This window comes from Festucalex cinctus, chromosome 20 (assembly GCF_051991245.1).
Source record: "Festucalex cinctus isolate MCC-2025b chromosome 20, RoL_Fcin_1.0, whole genome shotgun sequence".
NCBI lineage: Eukaryota > Metazoa > Chordata > Actinopteri > Syngnathiformes > Syngnathidae > Festucalex > Festucalex cinctus.
The window spans coordinates 5183087-5199192 of NC_135430.1; the positions used below are offsets into that span (position 1 = coordinate 5183087).

Here is a 16106-nt window from a genome sequence, read left to right on the forward strand (position 1 = left end):
TATTGTCTGTCGGCACCACGTTATTTTTGTCGAAGTAATAAAACCCATTTTTGGGGGGGGGGGGCGGGGGAGCGCCATCACCTCGTAGTGCTCTGTAATTAATTGAAATTCAATTACAATTCCAATTACTATTACAGTCCACAATTACAAAATCAGGATAATCGTAACAAAAAAAAAAGATTAATGCGAATTTTTGAGGAGTTTAAATGTATACATTTGCACCTTTTTTTAAATGTTAAAATAACTACTTAAATACATTGTTTCATCCAAAAGAAACTTGCATAATTATGTTTCAAATAATTTGTTTGAAAGTAATATTTTTTTTATTATTATTTTTTTTTACGTTGAATAATTTTCTCGTTTTGTACCAAAAAATAAATGATCTTTCTACTGGACAGTTTTTGCCAACATAAATAAATAAATAAATAAATATTATAAATACATATTACACATTTTTGGTCCAAAAGGAACTTAATTATAATATTTATTTTATAATTCATAATTATAGTGTTTCTATTTATGTATTTATTATAGTGTTTATATATATATATATATATATATATATATATATATATATATATATATATATATATATATATATATATATATATATGAAACATAAATATTCTTCTTCTTATTGTTATTTATTATTATTATTATTGTTGTTATTATTATTATTATTATACATATTATAAATTCGTTTTGGTCCAAAAGGAACTAACAAAATTAGTGTTTCTATTTTATTTATTTAATTTTTTTTTTTTAATTGGTCATGATATTTTTAGATATTTAAACATTTTCTCGTTTTGGACCACAAAAATAAATGATCGTTTGAATAATCGTGATGCCAATTTTGGCCACAATAATCGTGATTATTTTTTCCATAATCGAGCAGCCCTATCACCTCTACCCTCTACCTCCCTTCACTTTTGGGTCCACAAGCTCCCACAGAACCCTGACAATGCATTTATATTGCATCTTGAAATGGTTTGCTTTTGAGTCGTATTGCACGTCAACAAATTGCCAAGTCGAGCTCACAGATTTCACTTTCTTTTGTCATCAATGACGTTTGCCGCCTAACAGGTTGCGGCGAGTATTGTGGGAGTGCGATATCAAAGCAAATTGAAGCAATTGATGTCTTCATAATGCAATAGTTTGTAACGCTGCGTCGCAGGCAGGCGGAAGGAATCTCAAGTGGATGAATGGGTGCAAAGTCAATGAGTTGCTCTTTTGCTTCCGAATATACAATTTGTACCACTGATATGAGAACATTTTCTAATGCCAAGTGTGATTCTTTTCCCCCCCAAATGAATTGACATACATGTCAACAATAAAAATGAACACTAAGATTGTTACCGGACGGTTAGCTCGGGAAGTTAGATGTTAGTCTTTTGCACAGAAGATCCTGGTTCGAGTCTCAGTATTTAACATGGCCGATAGAGGTCGCTAAACTACAACACGTAACACTTGGTCGTAATTTGGTGCGTGGTAAAACGACCAAAATAGTCGTTATTAGGGCCAGACCGATTGCAAGAACAAGAAGTTAGCAAATGCTAACAGGACGTTAGCATCGACTACGGGAGTGCTTTTCCTTCAATTAACGAATAACCACACACAAATCTTGAGGGAACACTACGAAAAGGCACAAATCCTTCCCAATGTGTGAAAAACTAGTTATTTTCATAGAATTCAATCGCAACTTTCTTCTGTACTCACTTTTAAGTGTGTACGCCATGGATGCACGGCACCACTCTGCCCCCAAGAGGCCAAAGCGCACAGGAACAGTCAGTATTTGTTCTTACTGTTTGTTCAGTTGCTGTTATTTTAGTTTATTCTATTCTTATTTCTCTTTATTTTTTATTTTGTCATTGTCCTTTCAAGTTATGTTATATTATGTTGTAAAGTTGATATTTCAAAGATTCAAAACTTACTTTTCTCAAAATTCAAGGACGCAAAAAATACAATCCCAGAGGTCCCAGGTTAGCCCAGTAAGTCCCAAGACTTGTGAAAATAACACAAGATAAAACTACATAAAAGATTTTGCTTTACAGCAGTTGTAAGAATGGTTTTATTATTGACAGATAAATTGATACAATAACATTGTATACTTAATGATTTTTTTTTTTTATGGACTTGTGATTCAAAGTGGCGAATCTTAATAGCGAAAGTTTGTGCATAAATGGCAGCCACTGAAAAGGAATTGAGGAAGGTGTTCATTTTATGCATTATATATTTTTACATAATCGGCAGATTAATCGGTCGTCAGTACAGTATTTATTTTTTATCTTCCAATCATCGGTATCGGCATTGGCCTCAAAAAATGCATATCGGTCGGGCCCTATTGTCGTTATTGTTGGAGGACTTGTTTCACACTGAAGATGCATACATGTAAATTCTGCCTGTACACTGTAAAAACAAACAAACAAACAAAAACAACCTTAAAACGGTTGACTTCAAAATCAGCAATGATGCAGCATTTGGTTCCGAGCAGCCCCCACAACTGTTAGAATTTGGAAACGGACTCCAGCCATGTGTTTGATCTTTGGTCATCGGCATGGCCTGCAGGCAGTCCACACACCGGGCCGGCTTTTTGCACCGTTACATTGTTGTCGTTCCGATTTATTGACACCTTTCGCCAGCTGACTTTTTCCCGCCGGCTGTGAAGGATGCGACCTCCGGAGATTTAGCGGCCCGCCAATCCTTTTGGATTTTGACAGATTCATTTATTACAGCCCGGCGAGCGTGTGAGCGGAGGGGCAAAGTGTTGTTTCTCGGCAGGAAGTCTGTGAACAATAAGAGGGAGACATTCGCTTGCGGCCTGCAGACGAGGCGCCCGCCCGCCCGCCACGTGTCTGGCGTCCGTCGGGGGTTGTGTTGGCGACGACTTGAAAATGAGAGCGGAAAACACCCCGGAGGTGTTGCGCCGCGCTGCGGAATTGAGAAGCCCGCTGAGGTAATGACAGCAAAGATGCTATCGAGGGGGATGTTGCATCCACCGTGCAGGTCCAGCGAGTGGGCGGTCCTCTTCTCTCTGTCAGAGTTTGGGGTGAACGCGATGACCAAACAGCAGGATCAGATCGCGTCTCCTGATTAGATAAGACCGAGACGAGTGCACAATAACCGCTGTTGTGTAAACCTTTGCTGATGTATTGATCGTCCGTTTCCTGGACAAATTTGACGTTGCAAGAGTGAATGTGATCCATCACAATCAACTTCCCATTTGGTCATTTTTCTCCATCCAAAATCATAAAGCGGACATTCATTACTGTCCTAAACGTGTACTGAGAATATCACACGAGGTCTTAAGGCAGGTCGGTAGTTACTGTAGGTAGGTTCATCGCTAGTTAAGTTTGTTGGTCAGTTTGTAATTAGGTGCGCTACATGAATAGATTGTTCGGCAGTTAGAACCATAATTAGGTCAAACTGTAGTTATCTTGGTAGATAGTTGCTCAGTCAGTGGTGAGATAGGTACAGTAAGCACTAGTCAGTTTGGTCAGTCGGTAAGTAATTGGGTACATTGGTTGGTATTTCGTTTGGTAGTTCAGGTCAATCTTTCGCTTGTTAGTCGGTAGGTATGGAAATAACAGAAATGCATTCTGTCTTTTAGGTAGGTAAGTAATGTAGATTGGTTAGCACTGAAAATAATAGGTAAGTTGGTCAGCTGATGGGTAGTTAGTTGCTTGGTTGCTCAGTCGGTAGGTAGGTAAATACTGTGGATCGGTTGGTAAGTTGTAACATTGGTATAGTTAGTGTACTGTGAATAACGAGGTTGTTCAGTTGGTAGTTAGTTGCTCGGCAGGTAGGTAGGTCAGTTGATGGCTTCAAGTCAAGTCATCTTTATTTATAGATGGTTACGTCAGTGTCGAGAGGTACTGTGGTAGGTTGGTAGTTCTGTAACTTCTTGTCAGACTCGAGCAATCGATAGCTGCTTGCGCTGTACGGAGTTCCACGATGGGAAAATTGTGCACAAAATAAAACAATACAACATGTAAATAACACAACACAAGACAGCAAAGTGTGTTTCGATAAAACAAGATTCAGAGACAAACAAGACAAGAACGCTACATTTTAATGTAAAGTGTCTCAACATGATTAACATTGATTGATCTCACTTGAAATTTGTATGTAGCTTTGCTTGAAAATAACAAAATATGACATAATATTGTGCATTTTTGGTAATAACTTAATATCATTATTAGTGATTATTTAATATATTTTTTGTATGTGAAGAAATTAATTATGTATGACATGACATTGTGGTTCTTTCTAACCTTGACCAAAGATGCAAAGGTTAAGAAGGAGGCGACAACTTCTTTTCCAATCTACAGCTAATAAATTCCCATTAAAGGCGGCGGTGGCGCCTTGTCGGCGACGGGAGGGGTCTGCGGTGTTGTTTAAATGAAACAAATGACTCCGGGCAGGTTTAGCGGCCCGCGCTGAAGGTGAGCTCCAGCGTGTGATTGCGGCTCGCCTCCCTCCCCACAGTCATGTGTATTAATGCTCGTTTTTTTGTTTTTTGTTTTTTTGTTTTTTCAAACACCTCTCAGTCACACTTGTTGATGTGCCTCTCACCATCTCTTACTCACGGCACTCAGTGTTCGTGCATTTCACAGGCGCACCATTACGTGCACGGCACGCCGTCTGTCATGGTGTCAGGCCCAAATTCTAGCTTCGAGTCTTTCAAACCTTTCGTTAAGCCAAGTAGCATCTGGCTTGCAATGTTTTTGTGAGCCACTGTAGGTTGTTAGTTAGGACCCTTGTTTGGTTCAAGATCTTTTGGTAATTGAGTTGTCCACTTCATTGGCAAGCTAATTAGGTCGGTCAAAAAAGATTACCGGAAGGAGAAAAGAAAGAGGAAAAAAGTGTTTGGTAGGGGTGTGCTCAAAAAATCGATATGGCAATATATGGTTGCATGCCTCATTACAATACACATATCAATACACAGGCATCAGAATCGATATTGCTCGTTAACTTTAAATAGGCACTTAACGTTTGCCTTTGCAGCTTGCATTGTACCTCAAAAATAAAAACCAGCAGCGTCTTTGAAGTTAATTGCCTTCAATTAATGCAAAAATAGCTCACCAGTGATTGGACAGTGTCTTGCTAAGAAAAATTAAAGCAGAGGAAGAATATCAACTTTTATTTACTTATAAACTTAACATGGCACATGTCTCAATGTACCAATTTTCCAATATTTTGTTTAAAAAAACGAAATAAAATGTGTTGCATAAAAAAAATGACGTTTTTATTTCCACAAATATTTCAAATAAGCACATTTTAGAGCTGTAATTTTAATACTTTGATATTTTTGCTCATATCGGCTCATGCCTATTTAATAAATTTTCCCGGTGTGTCTGTATAAACTGCTCCCTGCTCTGCAGTGCGTACACATTTAAACCAGACATGCCGCTTGGCGGTAAACCAGAAGAGCTACTAACAAAAACATTTTTGTCATCCAGGATAATAAATATACATATGACTGTTATTATAAAATGCAAGTAAATTAATGTAAAATATCGGGGTACGTATAGCCTTGGAGATCATGTATTGGGATACATATGTAACGTATCGTGACCCCTGTATCGTGATACGTATCGTATTGTGAGGCAATACCCAGCCCTAGTAGGTGGATTGTTTTATAATATATATTAGTAGGTTGTTATCAGTCACTTGATTGGTTGATAAATAGCTTGGTTGTAGTAGTTGATGGTCGCTACGGTAGTTTGGTTAGTTGGTTCTTAGGTGGGTAGTAAGGTTTTAAAAAAAGAAGGTAGAAAGGAGAGAGTGCCCTCTCTCCTTTCTACCTTCTTTTCACCAAAATGAATGTTCATTCATTTGGTTTGGTCGGTAGATGAGAGGGAGTAAAAAATGGTTGGTTATTTGGTTGGTCAGTGTGGTAGTTAAGTATGCAGGTAGAGATTTGGATTTAAAAAAAAAAAGGGGGGGGTGGTGTAAGGTAGGTCGTTTGGTTGGGCATTTGGTTAGTTGTTAGGTGTTTATTACAATGGTTGGTTACTACTTGCTAGGCACTGAGCTACAGTTGGTATGCATGTAGTTAAGAGGTTGATAATCCTGTCAATCACTTGTTAGGTCAGTAGGTAGTTTGTCAGTTGGTTGATCTTGTTTTTTAGTAGCTGTGTTGATCACTTGGTTGATAACATTTTAGTAGTTCTGTCAGTAGCAGTAGTTAGGTTGGTTGTTTGGTTATAATAGGGGTGATAGTTGTGAGTTCAACTCGGGTAGTTAACACGTCAGTTGATAGTTACGTATTGTCTAAGTTTGTCAGAAGTTAAGTTTGTTGGTCCGTAATCCGGCAGGAAGGTGATCGGTTGTTTGATAGATAGTTGGTCAGTCAAGTGGTAGGTCAGTTGGTTGATAGGTACTGTAGATGGGTAGTTAAGTTGGTCAATTGGTTGGTTGGTAGTTAGTCGGTAGACACAGGAAATGGGTAGATGGCGGCAAATCAAGATACTTGATAAGAGATCTTGTTTTAAAACGCGCCTTTGTTGGTTGTTTAAGCTGCACAATTTTAAGCACACACGCGGGAAATAAATGCTGTTGTTTTTTTTCCCCCTGATGTTGCAAAAGCACTTTTGTCTATTACTTTTCAGCCAGCGCTTGAATTCTGGCCAAGAAAGTCGGGGAAGCTGCCACGCGGAATTGTTTAGCGGCGTACAATGCGTTGTGTCACATGTTCTCCGGGGAACGGGCCGGAGAATTCAATTAGCTTCTCTCCCCGTGCCGCCGTGTCCATCTCGCACGTAAGCGGCGGCTTGTGTTTGCTCGCCTCCGTGACAAGACGCCACCAGCACTAAAACCCCCAAGACCCCTCCCCATCTCCTTCGTAGTGGCTGTCGAAATGAGATCATTAAAGCGAGCGGGACTGAAGGGTTAGCGAGCCCCTGTTGTTGCGCGTTGCCTCAACACTGGCGGGAAATGAACTCACAGGACCTTCCTCGCTGCTTGAACCAACAATCGCACGTCCTCGCTCGCTCTTGCTGATTCAGTTTCATTTATTCTATACATGTTAGAGATTCATTTGAATTCATTGGAGGTTTTTTCAAGGCCTCACGGCCATTTTCTCATCGCGCAATTATGCCATGCAGATGCGTTTTTTTGGGGGGGTTTTTTTGTTTTTTTTCCTTCAAACTTTCAGGTACTCGCAAGCGAGCGGTGATGCTCGCTACAAGTCGGAACGAGCCCGGTAAAAGGCTGCGCGGGGGTAATCTTTTATTGTTTCTATTATCTACAGCAGGGGTGACAAACTGCGGTCCTCGAGGGCCAGAGTCCTGCAGGTTTTATAGATTTCCCTACTCAAGTGCAGCTGATTCCAATTAACAGGCTCGTGATCAGGGTTCTGCAGAGTTTGCTGATGAGCTGATCATGAATCAGCTGTGTTAAAGAAGGGAAATATACAAAACCTGCAGGACTGCGGCCCTGGAGGACTGGATCTTGACACTTGATCAACAGGAAACGACATGCTGCAGCTTAACTCATTTGCTCCCAAAAACGTATGAATACATCCTGTTTTAAATATTACTATGCTCCCAAAGACATATTTATACGTTTTTGTTTTTTTATGCTAGAGCATAAAGAAGGCTTTGATGCAGCCTCTGAACTGAAGCTGCTTGAAGCAATTGTAGTTATTACAAAAACGGCCAGTCGGTGGCAGCAAAGTATTAGAGATCAACCAGGGCCATGTTTTTAACAGATTTGTGAATGATGATGAAACCTAGCTATATTCTAATGCTAATTGCTGCAAAACTGAAACATAAAAATAAACTTTTTTTTTTTTTTTCCTGACGAAAGAAGAGACTCTAATCTTGCTTTTGGTAGATTCCATGTTTTGATCACAATGGAACACAATATTCTGTGGGCCTTGCAAAATCAGTCAAAATCCAGTAAAACAGCCGGGAGGGAAGGGAGTTGCTTCAGTGAAAATGGCTGCGAGGAAATGAGTTAAACATCTCAATCCGGACATTCGGTTGGAGTTGAGAGGATTTCAGTCCCCGATGACGGAAGACGTGTTCAACGTTGCAGTTGATGCGTCCACCCAAACGCTGATTCTGCAGCCTTGAGTCATGAATCATGATGCCGACGCTTCCACGGTCATCCCAAGTCGGAAGGACAAAGACCAAGGCCCATGTGACGCATGCCGGCAAATGATGGAAAATGGATGTGATGTGCAAATGATAGTTTAGTTCAGTTGTAAGTACTTTTCAGTTGACACTTTTTTTCTTTTTTTTTTTTAACTTGTGCTTATGCCAGGGCCATGCCTACCATCTCAAACGGTACCGCTTGGTAAATATACGGTCGAGCCGTCGTTCAGTGAAGCCGAATGAATGTGTGACAGCGGCTTCCTTGGACCCCTTTGCCGATCCCCGCTGATTGGGCAGATGCTCGCTGGCTACGCCGTCGGGCCAATCTGCTCACACGCAGGGCGTGCAGCCTTATTTATACTGCTGGTGCATCAGAACACAGGAGAAGAATTACTATTATTGTTTCAGTGCCGATGCCAAGGACTGCAGCTCCTTGGTTGGCATCTTGTGGGCTCCTTTATGTGTAAATGAAGCTAGCGGGTAGCAGTGCGAGTTGTCCGCAGCAAAGACAAGAAAGACAAACAATCACGGAAGGGCGGCCAAACAATGATGCGGCTTGCTGTGCTCGTTCTTCAAACGAAAGTGTGCTTGTTGTTCTCGAGTTGTTGTCGTTCATATTTGCTCTCAAAGCAACAGTATGCTATACTGTTAGCCTGAAAAGGCTAACAGCTGTTTATGGGTAAATGTATTAGGGGCCCGGGTTTGTCCCTTGTGATGATGATCCCGTATTAGTCACTCTTAGTTTGTCTAGTCACTCTTATTTTGTCATTTAGGCCTTTATTCTGTCATAATAGAATTGTGCCTTATCCTAGTTGAAGTTTCTTCCATGCGTTCGAGGTTGCTAACTTGCTATGCATCTGGCCTGCTCAAGGTTCTTGGTCAAGGTTTCTCCGCTAAGTGTGTTCTTGGAGGTCATCTAAATCTGGCCCCGTTTTCTGTTGTTACTTTGTATTTTTGTTATAAAGACTCTGCTTCTCATCTTCTGTGTCTTGTCTGCGTTTGGGTCCTCGTTCCGCACATTACATGACTAAAGTCGCATTGAGCCTGCACTTGCTTGTGTTATGTGGGAACAGTGGGATATTTTCCTAAGCCGTTATTGAGCCAAGGCACTCTTTCACTCTTGTTGACATTTTGACATCCTTAGACTAAGGTAACATCGAACAACTGACCAAAAGTCATTTCCAGGCTCCAAACAGGAAGTGACCCACTGACGTCAGAAAGTCTAGCAGCGTTCCATCAGCCGGTTGCGAAGAGTCATCATTTTTAAACGTCCTTGCAAATGTTCATGGCTTTGGGAAGTTTGCAGTCGTTTTTAAATGAGCAGCTCAAAAGAGAGTTTGAAGATCTTTGGATTTTTGATCCAGTTCTTGTGTTGGATCTCGATTGTGTGCTAAATAAAGTATCCAATAAATGTCTATTGTCTGAAATGGTACCTGTAGCTCGGCCCAGAAAATTAAGAGTTGAATTCCAATTGATGGAACGGCGTCGGCCGATTGTAGTTTTGGATGAGACTTCATTGGAGAAGCACTTTGAGCCTCTTGTGATTGACTGATGCCTGTTTTAGTGCCGCTCTCTAACCTTTGAGCTGTAATTCACAATGAAGGTGATGAGAGGCCGCCTGCCGCCCGGCTTGGAATGGCTTTCTGCATCCCGCCATCATCTCGCTTCCTTTCATCTCGCTTTTAACCTTCCGCCGTTGCACCCCTTTTCACCCTCCTGATGCTTTCCGCCGCCATGACATCTTGCTCAAAAGTGCGCCTATCATCCGCATGCCCGTGACATTTCCATTTTTCTTCCCGCCGGCAAACAGGCGAGAAAAGCTGCACAGATTGATAGAATTTGGACATAATGAGAGGCTTTAAGTCAGAGGCTGTCAGGTGAGAGTGCATCTCGGCGCACCTTCTCAACCCCTCATCTCCCTTCCCCTACGCGCACCCACCACCACCGCCGACGTCTCGGAAAGGTCAACGTGCTTCTTAATCAAACATCAGGCTAGGCCGACCTGACTGTCAGCTGGACACTCCCCTGCTGGGTTTAAAGTTCACTTGCCTGCTATTTGCCGAGCCCGGCTGGGAAAATGTCTGCTGTAAATCAGTCATGAGCTGCTTTTGATGTCGGGATGAACGTTGGAGATGGGATCAAATAATATCCATAACTCCATTTATGGAATCAAGCATGTCGTTGAAACATCTTGTGGTTAGGGTAGGGTTGTATTTAAATTCAGGGTTAGATTCAGGAGATAGGGTTAAAGTTGGTAGATAGTCTTAGAAGTAAATGATTAAGGTTTTGGGTTTTGACCGTGGTATGGATAAGGTTAGGGTTAGGAAAGGGCTTGGCATAAGGGTCAAATTGGGAATTTAGCTTTGGGGCTAGGTTAGAATACTGTGTTCTTTTGCTATAAAGACATGGAATCTAGCAAAAGAAAGATTAGAATCTCTTCTTTCATCAGGAAAAAAAAAAGTATATTTCTGTTTCCGTTTTGCAGCAATTAGCATTAGGACTTAGCTCAGTAAATTTTGAATAATTGAGCTTGTTTTCAACATGGCGCTGCTTCGTCTCTTATACTCTGCTGCCACCTGCTTGCCGATTTTGTAAATACTACCATTGCTTCACCTGTTCTCTGCAGTTGAGAGGCTGCATCAAAGGCTTCTGTATGCAATAGCACAAAAAAAACGTATAATTACGTCTTTAAAACATTTAAAATAGAACATATTTATATGTTTTTGGGAACAAATTAGTTAAGATTAGGTTAAGGTACAATATGGTTACGGATAAGAGTAGAGTTTAGGAGTTGGGTTTAGGGTGAGAGATTCAGGTTAGGGTATGGTCGAGTTATCTGTAATGGTAAAGTTTGGAGTTAGTTTTAGAGTTTAGGAAAGATCATCATCATCACCATCGTCATCTGTGGAATGACTCATTTTCAAAGCTCTGTCTCGCCATCTTGTTAAGGCAAGTTGTTCATCTCCAAAGTGCGTCCAGGAGGATCCATCCATTACGGCGAGCCCTAATCAGGTTGGCTGCGGCTCATTGCTCCGCTGCGGGTACTCCGGCGCTGCTGTTGTCCCACAGCAAAATTGCTTGCCGGCATCATGATGATGATGATGATGATGAAGAGGATCCTCTAATGATGGTGAATCGTGTAAAGCTAATGTACTGCTGATCAAAGCTTCGCTCTTGAGTCTTAAAAGCAGGATGCCGGAAATGGAGCTAAAGTTTGCTCAACTGTTCGTAAAAAGTTGAAAGCATACGATTGTTCCACAAAGCTCAATAGGATTTAGGTGTTTTTTGTTGTTGTTGCTGTTGTTGTTGTTTTTTTAAGAAATGCTAACAGGCCGCTATCCTTGTGAGGAGTAAGCGGTTGAGAAAATGGATGGATGGATGCTAATAGGATGATTTTGTGTCTTCTCAAAAACTGCAGAAATTTCGTAAAAAATATTTATCTTGCTTTGGTTTGTGGGCATGAACCGAAAACAACTGGCTCAGTAGCACCACTGTAATCATTTGAAAATTCTGCCCCCCAAAGCAAAGCGGTTTTACTTAGCAACACAAGAGTTGGTCGACATGTCAATCATGAGTAGAACCCAAAAAAAAAAAAGCCTCAGAAGGGTCTGCTGTTTTGGTTTGAAGCAGCTGATTTCGGGTTGTCGCATTTTTCAAGAGTCCTTCAAAGATGAGTTCCTCGTAGTGTTAATTTTGTCTGCCATTTTGAAATTTAGTCTCACTTTTTGTCCAATTCAAGTCATGCTTGTTAATTTTGATCACAATTAGTCAACCTCATCCCATTTTTATTTCGTCAATTTTTAGTCGACTATAAGTCTGTCACGCCGCCACCGGCGTGGCGGTCCATGCTTTTATTTTTGTGTCCATGTTTCCTGTTTTATTTTGAAATTCTAACTCTCCTCTCACCCCAGGTCACTTGCCCTTCCTGCCACTCACTAATTACCGGTCCCCGCCCATGATTATCACCACCTGCCACCAATCAACCCACACAATAAAAGCCATCTGCATTCTCCCCTCCGTGCCGAAGTGTCACATCTCAGTGCATGGAAGCGTCCCACAGTCCTCGAGTCCTTGTTCCCGTTGCCTTGTCGTTTTGCCTTCTTTTTGTGCCTTTTCCTCCCCAGCGGAGCGCCCTTAGTTACCCCTTGTGCCTTGAGCCTTTTTTCCTCCCTAGCGGAGCGCCTTTAGTTGTCCCCTGTACCTTTTGCCAGTTTTTTTCCTCCCCAGTGGAGCGTTTTTAGTTCTCCACTTCTTGACTTCCCTTTCTCCTCTCAGTTTGAGAGGAGACAGCTGTTGACCGGAAATAAACCTGTTGCCTTGGTGGCCTACCTTTTATCCTGCGTCTGAGTCCTACCTCTCCTTGTCGTGTCAGTACACTTCGGCCAGCATGGACCCAGCAGGAAAGGTCGAGGCTACACTGCAGAGCCAGGAGGTCCGGCTTGACAACCATGACCGGGTTCAGCAAGCCATGATGTCCCAGCTGGGGGAACTGTCCAGCCAGGTCCACGAGCTGGTGAGCCACATACGGCGTCAAGCTCGAGCCACCACCGGACAACTACCCCACCCTGAACTCTCCGTCCCGACCACGTCATTCACCGGGGTAGGATTGAGACTGGCCTCCCCAGAACGATACTCCGGTGAACCCGGACGTTGTCAGACTTTCCTCACGGAATGTGATATCCGTTTTGAACATTCACCACACACTTTCTCCACAGCCCGATCCCAGGTGGCCTTCATGGTTTCCCACCTGACTGGACGGGCCAAGACCTGGGCAACCACGGAATGGGCCAGGGGCTCCTCAGTCTGTCAGAGTGTACAGGACTTTCAAGCCGCCTTGCGCCAAGTCTTTGATCCCGACAACAACGACCGAGAGAAGGCACGAGCTTTGAGCCGGCTCCAACAAGGCAGAGAACCCGTCAGCGATTACGCAATCCGCTTTCGCACCTTGGCAACGAACAGTGGCTGGAACTCCACAGCACTACAAGATCACTTCATGAAAGGACTCTCACCCGCCATACAAGAACTCCTGATCCCCGTGGAACTTCCCTCTGACTTTGGACGCTTTGATCTCCCTCGCGATCCACACAGATCATCGTCGCCGAGAACTGACGAAGATCGCCGGACTCCAAAGGAGGGAGGAATCCACCTCTCGGTCACAGCCACTGTTGACAGGGAGGCCGCAGCCCAACTTCCCACCCCGACCGACGCTAAGGGAGGTGGGCCACGCCGGAGAGGAACCCATGCAGCTTGGACGGGCGCAGCTGACCCCCGAGGAGCGACAGCGTCACCGCCGAGTGGGCCGCTGCTTCTACTGTGGCGAACTTGGCCACCTGGTGGGAACCTGCACCGCTAAAAGAGGCTCACCGGTGAGTTCCCCGTCACCCCGATCCGCCAAGGACCAACGGCTTACGCAGCTCCAGATAACCCACTGCAATCTCACCACAGATCTGTCAGCCCTCATCGACTCCGGCTCCGATGAGAGCCTCATGGACTGGAGCCTTGTAAAGCAAGTACGAGCCACCACCGAACCCCTTCCCCTGACCATTCAGGCGAGAGCGCTGAATGGCAAGGAACTCTTTAGTATCACCCACATCACCGAACCCCTGGAAGTACAAATCGGACAGCACTTCGAGACTCTTCGCTTCCATGTTTTCCATGCTTCTTCCCCCACTTTGGTTTTGGGACACCCTTGGCTGCGTTTACACAACCCCAGGATCGACTGGAACTCTGGAGTCATACTGGAGTGGGGAAAGGACTGCATGACTCACGGATTGGAACAACCAGCACCCCGGACCACCACAGCCAAGGTTCACCAGGTGTCCCTCGCCTCGTCTGCTCAAGAGGAATACCCGAACCTGCACACCGTTCCCTCCTGCTACCACCACCTGCGGGAGGTATTCAGAAAAACCAAGGCCATGACTTTTCCTCCACATCGACCGTATGACTGCCCGATTGACTTGATCCCAGGATCAACCATCCCCAAGGGGAGACTGTACTCGGTTTCAGGACCCGAACGCCAGGCCATGAACACTTACATTGACGACTCCTTGAAAGCCGGCCTCATCCGACCGTCTTCCTCGCCTGCGGGGGCAGGCTTCTTCTTTGTGAGCAAAAAGGATGGATCCGTATGCTCATGCATTGACTACAGCCCCTTGAATGACATCACGATTAAGAACCGGTACCCACTGCCATTGATGTCCTCGGTGTTCGACCAGCTGCAACAAGCTAAGATATTCAAGAAGCTCGATCTCCGAAACGCCTATCACCTCATCCGGATCCGCGAGGGGGATGAATGGAAGACTGTTTTCAACACTCCACGGGGACATTACGAGTACCTGGTCATGCCTTTCGGCCTCACGAACGCTTCAGCAGTCTTCCAGGCCATGATTAACGAAGTACTAAAGGATTTCATTGACCACTTTGTGTACGTTTACCTGGATGATATCCTGATTTACTCTCCTCACCAAGTAAGCCATCAAAACCATGTGAACCGAGTCTTGCAACGCCTGCTTGATCATCAGCTGTACGTGAAAGCGGAAAAAAACCTGTTCCACGTCAACACCATCTCCTTCCTGGGATTTGTCGTTTCACCCGGGAGGGTGGAGATGGACTCCGACAAGGTCAGCGCCGTGCGAGATTGGCCCACGCCGGATTCGCGAAAGAAGGTTCAGCAGTTCCTCGGATTCGCCAACTTTTATCGACGGTTCATAAGAAACTTTAGCACCATTGCCGCTCCCCTACACGCCTTGACCTCCCCGCAGGTTCGATTCGTGGACCCCGGAAGCCGAAAGAGCATTTAAGGACTTAAAAATTCGATTTACCAATGCCCCAATCCTCAAAGTTCCTGACCCCAAACGCCAGTTCGTGGTGGAGGTGGATGCCTCGAATATTGGGATTGGGGCAGTACTGTCCCAGCGATGCCAAGAGGACGGCAAGACACATCCCTGCGCCTTCCTCTCGCGGAAGCTATCCAAAGCAGAACGCAACTACTCTGTTGGAGATCGGAAGCTGCTAGCTGTGAAGGTGGCTCTCGGGGAGTGGAGGCACTGGCTGGAAGGAGCAGAACACCCCTTCGTGATCTGGACCGACCACCGGAACCTAGAATACCTACGCCATGCCAAGAGACTCAACCCTCGACAGGCCAGATGGTCTTTGTTTTTTAATCGTTTTGCATTCTCTCTCACCTACAGGCCAGGCAGCAGAAACATCAAGGCTGACGCCTTATCAAGGGTCCACGAATCCGAACCTTTTGAGACCAAGCCCGAAACAATTTTGCCCCGAGACTGTGTGGTAGGAGCTATGAGGTGGCAGATAGAGGACGACATCAAGGAGGCTCCTCGAGATGTCACTCCTCCGACGGCATGCCCTCCACGTCGGCTCTTCGTACCTGAGGGGCTCCGAGCCCAGGTAATCCACTGGGCTCACACATCACGACTGTTCTGTCATCCTGGAATCCGCAGGACCATGTTCGCTGTGGCCCGGAGATTCTGGTGGCCGGCAATGGAGACCACCATCAAGGAATATGTCGCCGCTTGTCCAACCTGTGCCAGAAAGAAGACCTCCAATCAGTCCAGGATGGGCCTTCTCCAACCGCTACCAATCCCATCCAGGCCATGGGCAGAAATCTTCTTGGACTTTGTGACCGGACTACCCCCATCCCATGGTAAAACCACCATCCTCACAGTTGTTGACCGATTCTCCAAAATGGTTCGCTTCATTCCACTGACCAAGCTCCCATCCGCCAAGACTACCGCAGACATCATGATCCACCACATATTCAGGTTTTATGGTTTCCCCTTACACATCGTTTCCGACCGTGGACCACAGTTCGTCTCCCGATTCTGGACTCAGTTTTGCAAAGCCCTGGGAGCCAAGGCCAACCTGACTTCGGGGTACCATCCGGAGGCCAATGGACAGGCCGAAAGATTGAATCAACAACTTGAAACAGGACTCCGATGCCTCGTATCCCAGAACCCAACTTCCTGGAGCGATTATCTGGTATGGGTC

The 16106-nt window shown here is 44.4% G+C and overlaps 1 protein-coding gene across 3 annotated transcripts in view; it reads left to right on the forward strand.

The window, feature by feature from the left end:
* Window positions 1-16106, forward strand: part of dpp6a (dipeptidyl-peptidase 6a) — a 195526-nt gene that overhangs the window by 27441 nt on the left and 151979 nt on the right. The window lies entirely within an intron of this gene.